We start from the raw sequence: 10,989 nt of genomic DNA, 5'->3' as shown, positions 1-10,989 counted from the left end.
TTTACATCAGTGTCTAGTGAGCTCCACTGCTTCACATTTTTAACTTTTTTCCTCAAGTTCTTCACATTTCCCCCAACCTTGAGAAGTTACACACTTAAATGCACCATATGTAAAAAGAAAGAATTATCAAAAAGTTAAAAAGAGAGGTCTTTTTTTCATATCTGGGAGTTTGTTTCAATATGCTCATTATTTTATGTAAACATGAAGAAGCACTTAGGCATTATGCCTTTCTTTTTCTCTCCTAAGATTATCCTCTTTTGGTCTCACTGTGTGTGAATATCTAGAATTCTGTAGAAGATTTCATATTCCATTTTTTTATTTTTTATTTTTTATTGTAAAAATATTGTACAGAGGGATTACAATTACATGGGCAAGATAATGAGTACATTTCTTATCAAGCATTGTAGCCTCCTCCTTTGTTTTCCCTTCCCATCCCTTCCCATCCTCCCCCCACCCCTCCACCCGATCCCCCCCCCACCAAAGTTGTAAAGTTCATTTACGACGTAACGACTTGTACATCTCATCGTTGCAATAGGTCCACCTGTATTCCAATTTATTTTAGATCTAATTTATGCATATCAAAATGTGCCATTTGTCTCTCTGAGCTTGGCTTATGTCACTTAACCTGATTCATTTCCTTGCAAATGACATTATATGTTCTGTCTAATGGTTATGTCAAATTTCATTGTGTATAGGTACCAAGTTTTTTGGATCTGCTCATCGACTATAATGCATCTGGGCTGTTTCCATATCTTGGCTACTATGAATAGTATGACAATGAACATGGATATGCAGGTGTCTTTATCATATCCTGGCTCATGATGGTCAGGTTAGATAACCAGTAGTGATATGGCTAGGTCATGGGAAAAGTCTCTGTTTAGTTAATTTTTTTTGTGTGTGTGTGTTTTTTTTTTTTTTTTTTTTTGGTCATGAGGCTTGAACTCTGGGCCTGTGTGTTTTCCCTGCGCTCTTCAGCTCAAGGCAAGAGCTCTACTGCTTGAGCCTCAGCATCACTTCCAACTTTCTAGTGGTTTATTGGAGATAAGAGTATCACGGACATTCCTGCTCGGGCTGGCTTTGAACCGTGACCTTGATATCTCAGCCTCCTGAGTAGCTAGGATTACAGGTGTGAGCCACTGGTGCCTGGCTCTGTTTAGGGTTTTGAGGAATTTCCAGACTGCTGTCCAGAGTGGCTGTACTAGTTTACGTTTCCAATGACAATACAGTAGGGTTCCTTTTTGCCCATAGCCCTGCCAGCCTTTCTTGTTGTTTGCATTAACAATAGTGGCCATTGTTGGCAGTGAGAATCTCAGAGGTGTTTGGATTTGCATTTTCTTTATGGCCAGGCATGATGAGAATTTCCTTATGTGCTTCTTTGCCATTCTTAGCTTTTTTTCTTTTTTTTTTCTTTGATTTTCTTTTTTTATTGTGAAAATACTGTACAGAGGGGTTACAATTACATGGGCAAGATAATGAGTACATTTCTTATCAAGCATTGTAGCCTCCTCCTTTGTTTCCCCTTCCCATCCCATCCTCCCCCCACCAGACCTCCCCCCCACCAAAGTTGTAAAGTTCGTTTTTGACATAATGACTTTTATGTCTCATTATTGCCATGGGTCCACCTGTATCCCTATTTAAAGGATTTCCCTTCCCCTCCACAAATTGTACCAACATCAAATGCAGTGAAAGCAGGGGTGATGCTGTGGGGGAGCGACATACAAAGCAACAAAGAAATAATCTTATAAATTTGTTAGAAACAATCGCATGAAAGAAAAAAAAAAACATTTGAATACATATCTTAGGGTTCATTTCCCTAACATGAACTTATCTGACCTTTTCTGCTTGACTCAGACATATACTAGTTATTGCAAATAAGAGAAAGCATGGGACCTATGTTTCTTTGAGCCTGGCTTACTTCACTTAATGTAATTTTTTCCAAGTCTTTCCATTTCCTAACAAATGGGGCAATGTCATTCTTCTGATAGAGGCATAGAATTCCATTGTGTATATATACCACATTTTCTTGATCTATTCATCTACTGAGGGGCATCTGGGTTGGTTCCATATCTTGGCTATGGGAAATAAGGCTTCAATAAACATAGTCGTGCTGCTGGTAGCTTTAGTGTGGTCTTGTTTGTGAACATTTGGGTAAATGCCCAAAAGTAGGATTGCTGGGTCATAGGGGAACTCTATGTGGAGTCTTTTGAGGAACCTCCATAGTACTTTCCAAAGTTGTTGAACAAATTTACACTCCTACCAACAATGCAGTAAGGTTCCCTTCTGTCCACATCCCCTCCAGCATCTGTTGTTAATAGTGTTCTTGATTATAGCCATTCTAACTGGGGTGAGGTGGTATCTCTAGGTTGTTTGGATTTGCATTTCTTTTATGGCTAGAGAGGTTGAGCATTTCTTCTTGTGTCTATTGGCCATCCTTCTTTCCTCTTCAGAGAAGTTTCTCTTTAAGTCTTTAGCCCACTTATTTATTGGGCAGTTGTTTCTTTGAAGATTTGTTGTTGTTGGATTTAATTTGTTGAGTTCCAGGTATATTTTAGATAGGCGACCCTTGTCTGTTGTATGGCTAGTGAAGATCTTCTCCCAATCCGTAGGCTTTCTGTTGATCTTGCTAGCTATGTCGTTTGCCATGCAGAAGCTCTGCAATTTCATGCAAGCCCATTTGTCTAACCTTTCTTTGATTTGTTGTGTTTCTGGGTCTCTATTAAGAAAATTTCGGCCTGTGCCAAGGAGACCTAGGGTTTCTCCTATTCCATCCTTTAATGTTTTCAGAGTGTCTGCTTTGACTCCGAGGTCTTTGATCCATTTGGAGTGGATTTTGGTGCAGGGTGATAAATAAGGATCTGGCTTTAGTTTTCTACAGGTAGTTAACCAATTTTGCCACCACCATTTACTGAAGAGGCTGTCTTTCTTCCATTCTATTTTTTAGCTCCCTTATCAAATATTAGATGGGTATGGGTCTGTAGGTTCATTTCTGGCCTTACCTCTTTTTCTGAGAAGTCTGTACCTAGTTCCTTTGCCCATTTAGTGATTGGTGTATTAGCGGAAGTGGGGGTTAGTATCTTGAGCTGCTTTGGTATATTTTGTACGTTAGGCCTTTGTCAGATATAATTCTGGCATAGATCTTCTCCTAGTTTGCTGGCTGACTTTCTAGTTTAGTAAATATATCTTTTGCTGTGCAGAAACTTTTTAGTGTGATATAATCCCATTTGTCAAGTCCCTTTCCATCTGCTGTGCTTCTGAGTCTGTTGTCAAAAGCTTCTGCCTGTGAATCTGACTTATTCTCCTCCCTGTGTCAGGCTGATGCTTGGGCATTCTGGTATCTTGAGCAGGAGAAGTCCTGCCATGTTCTGCACAAATGTTCTATCTGCTCTTTTGCCACCATCATATTCTTCTTGGGGATGTGCTGCTCAGGTTGGCCTTGATTTTTCTTTCTAATTCAGAGTCTAGTGAGCCAATGACTTCTCTAGTTCCTGCATTTAAACAGTAGTGTATTTTTTTAAAAAAAGCCTTCCACTCAAGCTGCTGCTGTTCACCAACCTCTAAGCTCATCCTTTGATTAGTCTCAAAGGGAGTGGACCAACAAGGAGAGGTACCTTAGCAATGAGAAACAGCCCTGAAGACCACCTGATTGGCCAGCTTCAAACCTCCTTGATCTCAAAGGAATATTCCTTTCAAGTCCCCTTTTCATTGCCTGAGGTACCTCTCTAATGTTTATATAACTCTTATTTAAAATGTAAATCAAAACCCCAATTCAGTGGACAGTGGAGTTAAATAATTAGTTGAAATTTAATAATCTTACACATGTTTATAATCATAAAGCTGATAGCTCATTTGTAAAAACAAAGAAATGCATCATTGCTAATCTTCACGTAACAATTTCTGTTTATTTGTTTTAATTTTTACTTATGATTCTTTTTCCTTTTTTGATTGTGAAAATACTGTACAGAGGGGCTACAATTACATGGGCAAGATAATAAGTACATTTCTTATCAAGCATTGTAGCCTCCTCCTTTGTTTCCCCTTCCCATCCCTTCCCATCCCCCTCTTGCCCCTCCCAATCCTCTCCGCTCCCCCCTCTGCCCCTTTCCCCCTCCCCCCCCAGCACCAAAGTTGTAAAGTACGTTTTTGACATAACGACTTGTACCTCTCATTGTTGCAATGGGTCCACCTGTATCCCTATTTAAACGATTTGTTTTTTCCCTTCCCCTCCACAAATTATACCAACATCAAATACAGTGAAAGCAGGGGTTATACAGTTGGGGAGGGACATACAAAGCAACAAAGAAAACATCTTATAAATGTGTTAGAAACAATCCCATGAGAGAAAAACAATTTGAATACATATCTTAGGGTTCAGTTCCCTAACATTACCTTATCTGACCTTTTCTGCTTGACTCAGACATATACTAGATATTCCAAATAAGGGAAAGCATGGGACCTATGTTTCTTTGGGCATGGCTCATTTCACTTAATATAATTTTTTCCAAGTCTTTCCATTTCCTAAGAAATGGGACAATGTCATTCTTTCTGATGGAGGCATAGAATTTCCTTGTGTATATATACCACATTTTCTTGATCCATTCATCTACTGAGGGGCACCTGAGTTGGTTCCTTATCTTGGCTATGGTAAATAGTTCTGAAATAAACATAGTTGTGCTGGTTTCTTTACTGTGGTCTTGTTTGTGATCATTTGGGTAAATGTCCAAAAGTGGGATTTCTGGGTCATAGGGGAGCTCTATGTGGAGTCTTTTGAGGAACCTCCATACTACTTTCCAAAGTTGTTGAACAAGTTTACACTCCTACCAACAATACAGTAAGGTCCCCTTCTGTCCACATCCCCTCCATCATCTGTTGTTATTAGAGTTCTTAATTATAGCCATTCTAACTGGGGTGAGGTGGTATCTCAATGTTGTTTGGATTTGCATTTCTTTTATGGGTAGAGAAGTTGAGCATTTCTTCTTGTGTCTATTGGCCATCCTTCTTTCCTCTTCAGAGAAGTTTCTCTTTAAGTCTTTAGCCCACTTATTTATTGGGCAGTTGTTTCTTTGAGGATTTGTTGCTGGGGGATTTAATGTTTTGAGTTCCAAGTATATTTTAGATATGAGACCCTGTCCGTTGCATGGCAAGTGAAGATCTTCTCCCAATCCGTAGGCTCTCTATTGATCTTGCTAGCTATGTCCTTTGCCATGCAGAAGCTCTGCAACTTCATGCAATCCTATTTGTCCAACCTTTCTTTGATTTGTTGTGTTTCCGGTCTCTATTAAGGAAATTTCGGCCTGTGCCAAGGAGACCTAGGGTTTCTCCTATTCCATCCTGTAATGTTTTCAGAGTGTGAGCTTTGACTCCTAGGTCTTTGATCCATTTGGAGTTGATTCTGGTGCAGGGTCATGGATAGGGATCTAGCTTTAGTTTTCTACAGGTAGTTAACCAATTTTGCCAGCACCATTTACTAAAGAGGCTGTCTTTATTCCATTCTATTGTTTTAGCTCCCTTATCGAAGATTAGATGGCTTAGATCTGTAGGTTCATTTCTGGGTTTTCAGTTCTATTCCATTGGTCCTGAGGTCTGTTCTTGTGCCAGTACCAATCTGTTTTGAATACTATGGCTTTATAGTTGAGTTTTAAATTTGGTATTAATGTTCCTCCAGCAGTATTCTTTCTGTTGAGGATCGTTTTTTGCTATTCAGGGTCTTTTATTGTTTCCATATGAATTTTTGGATTGCTTCTTCTATTTCCTTGAAGAATGAGGTTGGAATTTTGATGGGTATCGCATTGAATTTGTAGATAGTCTTGGGAAGTATTGCCATTTTCACGATGTTGATCTTTCCAATCCAGGAGCATGGGAGTTTTTGCCACTTTTAAGTTCTGATTTGATTTCCTTTTTCAAGTTTTTAAAGTTTTCATCATAGAGGTCCTTCACTTCTTTGGTTAATTAATTCCTAGGTATTTTATTTTTTGTGGGGCTGTTAGAAATGGAGTAGCTCTCCTAATTTCAGCCACACTTTTCTCATTATTGGCCTACAGAAAAGCCATTGATTTTTGAGGGTTAATTTTATACCCTGCTACTTTGCCAAAGTTTTGAGTCAGCTTGAGTAATTTGGGAGTGGAGTCTATGGGATTCTTTAAATACAAGTTTATGTCATCTGCAAAGAGGGAGATTTTACTTCTTCTTTCCCTATTTGGATCCATTTTATGTTTGCATCTTGTCTTATTCCTGTAGCTAGGCATTCTAATACTAGATAGAAGAGAAGTGGAGAGAGTGTATATCCTTGTCTCATTCCTGAGTTAAGAGGAAATGGCTTTAGTTTTTCACCATTAAGCATAATGCTGGCTGTAGGTTTCTCATATACAGTCTTTATTGTTTTGAGGAATGTTCCATGGATTCCTAATTTTTCCAAGACCTTCATCATAAAGGGGTGTTGGATATTGTCAAATGCTTTTTCTGCATCTATTGAGATAACCATGTGGCTCTTATCCTTTCCCCCTGTTGATGTGATGAATTATATTAATTGATTTGTGTATATTGAACCAGCTTTGCATCCCTGAAATGAATCCTGTTTGATTGTGGTGTATGATTTTTTTGATGGATTGTTGAAGTCCATTGGCCAAAATTTTGTTGAGAAGTTTTGCATCAATGTTCATCAAAGAAATGGGTCTATAGTTCTCTTTCTTTGATGAGTCCCTGCCTGGTTTTGGGATGAGAGTTATGATGGCTTCATAAAATGTGTTCGGTAGTGAACTTTCTCTTTTAATTTCATTGAAGAGTTGGAAGAGTATTGATGTGAGCTCTGCTTTAAAGGAGGCTTGTAGAATTCCGCCGTAAAACCATCTGGTCCTGGACTTTTCTTAGATGGGAAGTCTCTATTTCAATGCTTGATATGGGCCTGTTAAGATGGTTTAACTCATCTTGGTTAAGTTTTGGCATGTCAATATTTGCTAGGAAAAGGTCCATTTCTGCCAAGTTCTCAAACTTAAAGTTTTGAGAAGTATTCCCTTATAATGTTCTGAATCTTGGTCGTTTCCTTGGTGATGTTTCCCTTCTCATCTCTGAGTTTATTTATTTGATGTGTTCTCTTCTTTTTCTGATAAGATTTGCTAAGGGTCTGTCAATTTTGTTAATTTTTTCGAAGAACCAACTCTTTGTTTTGTTAATTCTTTCTATAGTTTTTTTGGATTCTAATTCATTTAATTCTGATTTAATTTTAATTATTTCTTTCCATCTACTGGATTGGGGTTTATCTTGCTCTTTTTCAAGGAGGTTCAGATTTCTCATTAAATTGTTGGTTTCAGATCTCTCCAATTTGTTGATGTAGAAACTCAGAGCTATAAACTTGCCCCTGAGTACTGCCTTTTCTGTGTCCCAGAGGAGCTGGTAATTTGTGTGCTCATTTTTGTTGAATATCATGAACATTTGAATTTCCTTTCTAATCTCTTCCATGACCCACTCATGATTCAGCAGTGTGTTGTTCAGCCTCCATGTGTTACCAGACTTTCTTTGGTGGCTTTTGGTGTTGAGTTCCAATTTTATTCCCTTGTGGTCAGAGAGAATGCAAGGTATAACTTCAATGTTACTGAATTTGGACAAGTTTGCTTTGTGGCCTAAAATGTGGTCTATTTTAGAAAATGTTCCATGTGCTGCTGAGAAACACGTGTATTCTGATGCTGCTGGGTGAAATATTCGGTAGATGTCTGTTAAATCTAGTTGATCTATGCAGTTGTTTAGATCTGCGGTTTCTCTGTTGAGTGTTTGCCGACTTGATCTATCCCAAACCAGATCCCCTGCTCTCCCAAGACCTTTGTGATAATGCTATATTTAACTTTGATTCTCTTGGCCCATGAAATGATTTCTGTGAGATGTGTTCTCCTGGCAGGTGTTTTGGTTTTAGGCAATGCAGGTGGATCAAAGATTCCCCAACGGCTATATAGACAGGTGTCTGCCACATGTCTTGAACACTGTACACACAAGACAGGTAGGTACAGGCTGACTGAGCTCCGCTTATACACTGAGGTCCTGAGCAGCAGCTGGGTAGCCACCTCAGTATGGACTCTTTCTTATCTTTTCTTTCTTTGGAGGGTATTGTTTTTCCTGACAGTTCAAGTATAGAATAAAATCTTTGAACCAACTTTGATTTTGTTTTCAAATTTGAAATCAATTATGCTTCTCTTTACACTTAAATTTTAAGTAACAATAATTTTATAGATTTAAGGGGTAAAATGTGATATTTTGGTATATATTTACAAGGTGGAATGACTACATTAAGCTAAGGAACAATTTTATCACCATCCAAAATTGTTGTAGTGAAGAATATTTAAAATCTACTAGGGATTTTGAAATACAAGATATATTACTACTTACTATAATGACCTCTTTTTTTAAAAAAAAAGTTTGAACCATTTCTTCAAAGAAGGAATTCAGCTCATAGGAAAAATTTTTTTTTGGGGGGGGGGTCCGGTGGTGGAGCTTGAACTCTGGGCCTGGGCACTGTCTGTCAGCTCTTCAGCTCAAGGCTAGCGCTCTACCACTTGAGCCACAGTGCCACTTCCGGCTTTTTTCTTTTTGCTTACTTGGTGCTGAGGAATTGAACCCAGGGCCTCAGGCATGCAAGGCAAACACTCTACCACTGAGCCACCTTCCCATCCCAGTTCATAGGAAATTTTATCAAGTGAATAATGGATTTTAATGATCAGAACACTGAATAGAGAATAAATGAGATTTCTGATATTTTTCAATACCTTTGACTCCAATGACAAGTTGTAACGTTTCCTACAATGTGACTACTTATTTCATAAAGAAATAGATAAGATTTAGTTCTAACAAAGATCTTCCCCAAGGGCCATGAAGCTACTCATAGAATCTTGCAAAGTACCAATGCAATGATGATGATATTAGTCATCATATACTGAAGGAGTAGATACCAAGTCATATTGACTTCCATATGAGTTAAATATAACTAGTGTTATTTAATATGTTAAAAAGCTGTACACTGGAGAACTTCAGCATTTTGCTTGAGGTTCTGGAAGTTCCTAAGTGGAAAGGACCAAAATAAAGTTCAAATATAGTTGACTCCTAATTATTCTGGAAGATACTTGATAACCAAATATTTGCTCCCTCAACACTAATCAGGAGGCAGGTTCAGAATCTCCCTAGAGAGGAAACATAGTAAGAATGTCATGTGGCCATGTGAAGCAATTGAGTAGGTGCCAGATTCAGAGTGTACATTCCTGAATTGGAATCTAGATGAATACAGATGGATACATCTGTATGCATGTATGTCTGCCACCACTAGGGGAGTGGACATCAAAATATAATCAGCATTAAAGTAACTCTACTCAAACACAAAACCTGGCTCTTCCAATCCAATGATTCAGAGAAGCCCTGGGGCATGGTTTGAGCAATGACTGAGGCAAGGTCAATTAAGGTCATTGTAGTGACAGAAATATACATTTATATTCAGACATTACTCCACTTGTTAGCCTTTTGCCTGTGGCACTGAGCCACAGCTCACTAATTTGTTTTATTGGCTCATGTTACTACTTTTGTTTAAAAATGCCAGACCCATCTGGGTTGGTTCCATATCTTAGCAATGGTAAATTAGGCTGCAATCAACATAGTCATGCTGATAGCTTTAGTGTGGTCTTGTTTGTGAACATTTGGGTAAATGCCCAAAAGTGGGATTGCTGGGTCATAGGGGAGCTCTATGTGGAGTCTTTTGAGGAACCTCCATACTACCTCCCAAAGTGGTTGAACAAGTTTACACTCCCACAAACAATGCAGTAAGGTCCCCTTCTGTCCACATCCCCTCCAGCATCTGTTGTTATTCGAGTTCTTGATTATAGTCATTCTAACTGGGGTGAGGTGGTATCTCTAGGTTGTTTGGATTTGCATTTCTTCTATGGCTAGGGAGGTTGAGCATCTCTTCATGTGTCTATTGGCCATCCTTCTTTCCTGTTCAGAGAAGTTTCTCTTTAAGTCTTTAGCCCACATATTTATTGGGCAGTTGTTTCTTTGAAGATCCCTATGTTTTTTTCTTTCATGCGATTGTTTCTAACACATTTATAAGACTATTTCTTTGTTGCTTTGTATGTCCCCCCCCCATGGTATAAGCCCTGCTTTCACTGTATTTGATGTTGGTATAATTTGTAGAGGGGAAGGGAAAAAACAAATCGTTTAAATAGGGATACAGGTGGACCCATTGCAACAATGAGACGTGCAAGTCATTATGTCGAAAACGAACTTTACAACTTTGGTGGGGGGGGAGGAGGATTGGGTGAGGGGGGGAAGGATGGGATGGGAAGGGGAAACAAAGGAGGAGGCTACAATGCTTGATAAGAAATGTACTCATTATCTTGCCCATGTAATTGTAACCCCTCTGTACAGTATTTTCACAATAAAAATTTTTTTTAAAAAGAAAAAGAAAAATGCATCTGGCTGTTGAAGATAGCCAACAAAAAAGGTGCTCTTCCCTCCCAGTAATGGACTGTGAATTTTATTCATTGTAGTTAGCATCTTTAAGGACTTAGATTTGTGTTTCTTTCTCTTAGAAATCTAGGATCTAGCTTCATGAGACATTCTTACACCTGTGCTGAATTAACAACTTTAACTGACCAACAGGACTGACTTACCCATTGTACAACTAGCAGGTTATAAACAAACATTATAAACAAGAAAGGCTAAGTATATTAAGCACCACATACATTTATTGTTTTAATTCTTTTGAATATTCATTTACAAATGCTGAAAACCTACTAATCTAATTCAGACTCAAACCTTTTCCCTTTTAAAAAGTAATCAAATTCTTATATCATTAAGGCTGATGTCTCACTTACTGAAAAGCTGTAATTCACATCAATCTATATAGCAACTGTTAATGATATAATGTACAATATTATCAGGAAAATTACAACCACATTCATGATGGAGTATTTAAACATAGCAAAATATTAGAAACCCTAAACCAATGCCCATCACTCATTC

Source organism: Dipodomys merriami, unplaced genomic scaffold, assembly GCF_024711535.1.
Source record: "Dipodomys merriami isolate MVZ:Mamm:240054 unplaced genomic scaffold, mDipMer1.0.p SCAF_8, whole genome shotgun sequence".
Classification (NCBI taxonomy): domain Eukaryota; kingdom Metazoa; phylum Chordata; class Mammalia; order Rodentia; family Heteromyidae; genus Dipodomys; species Dipodomys merriami.
Note: the sequence above shows the minus strand (reverse complement) of the source record.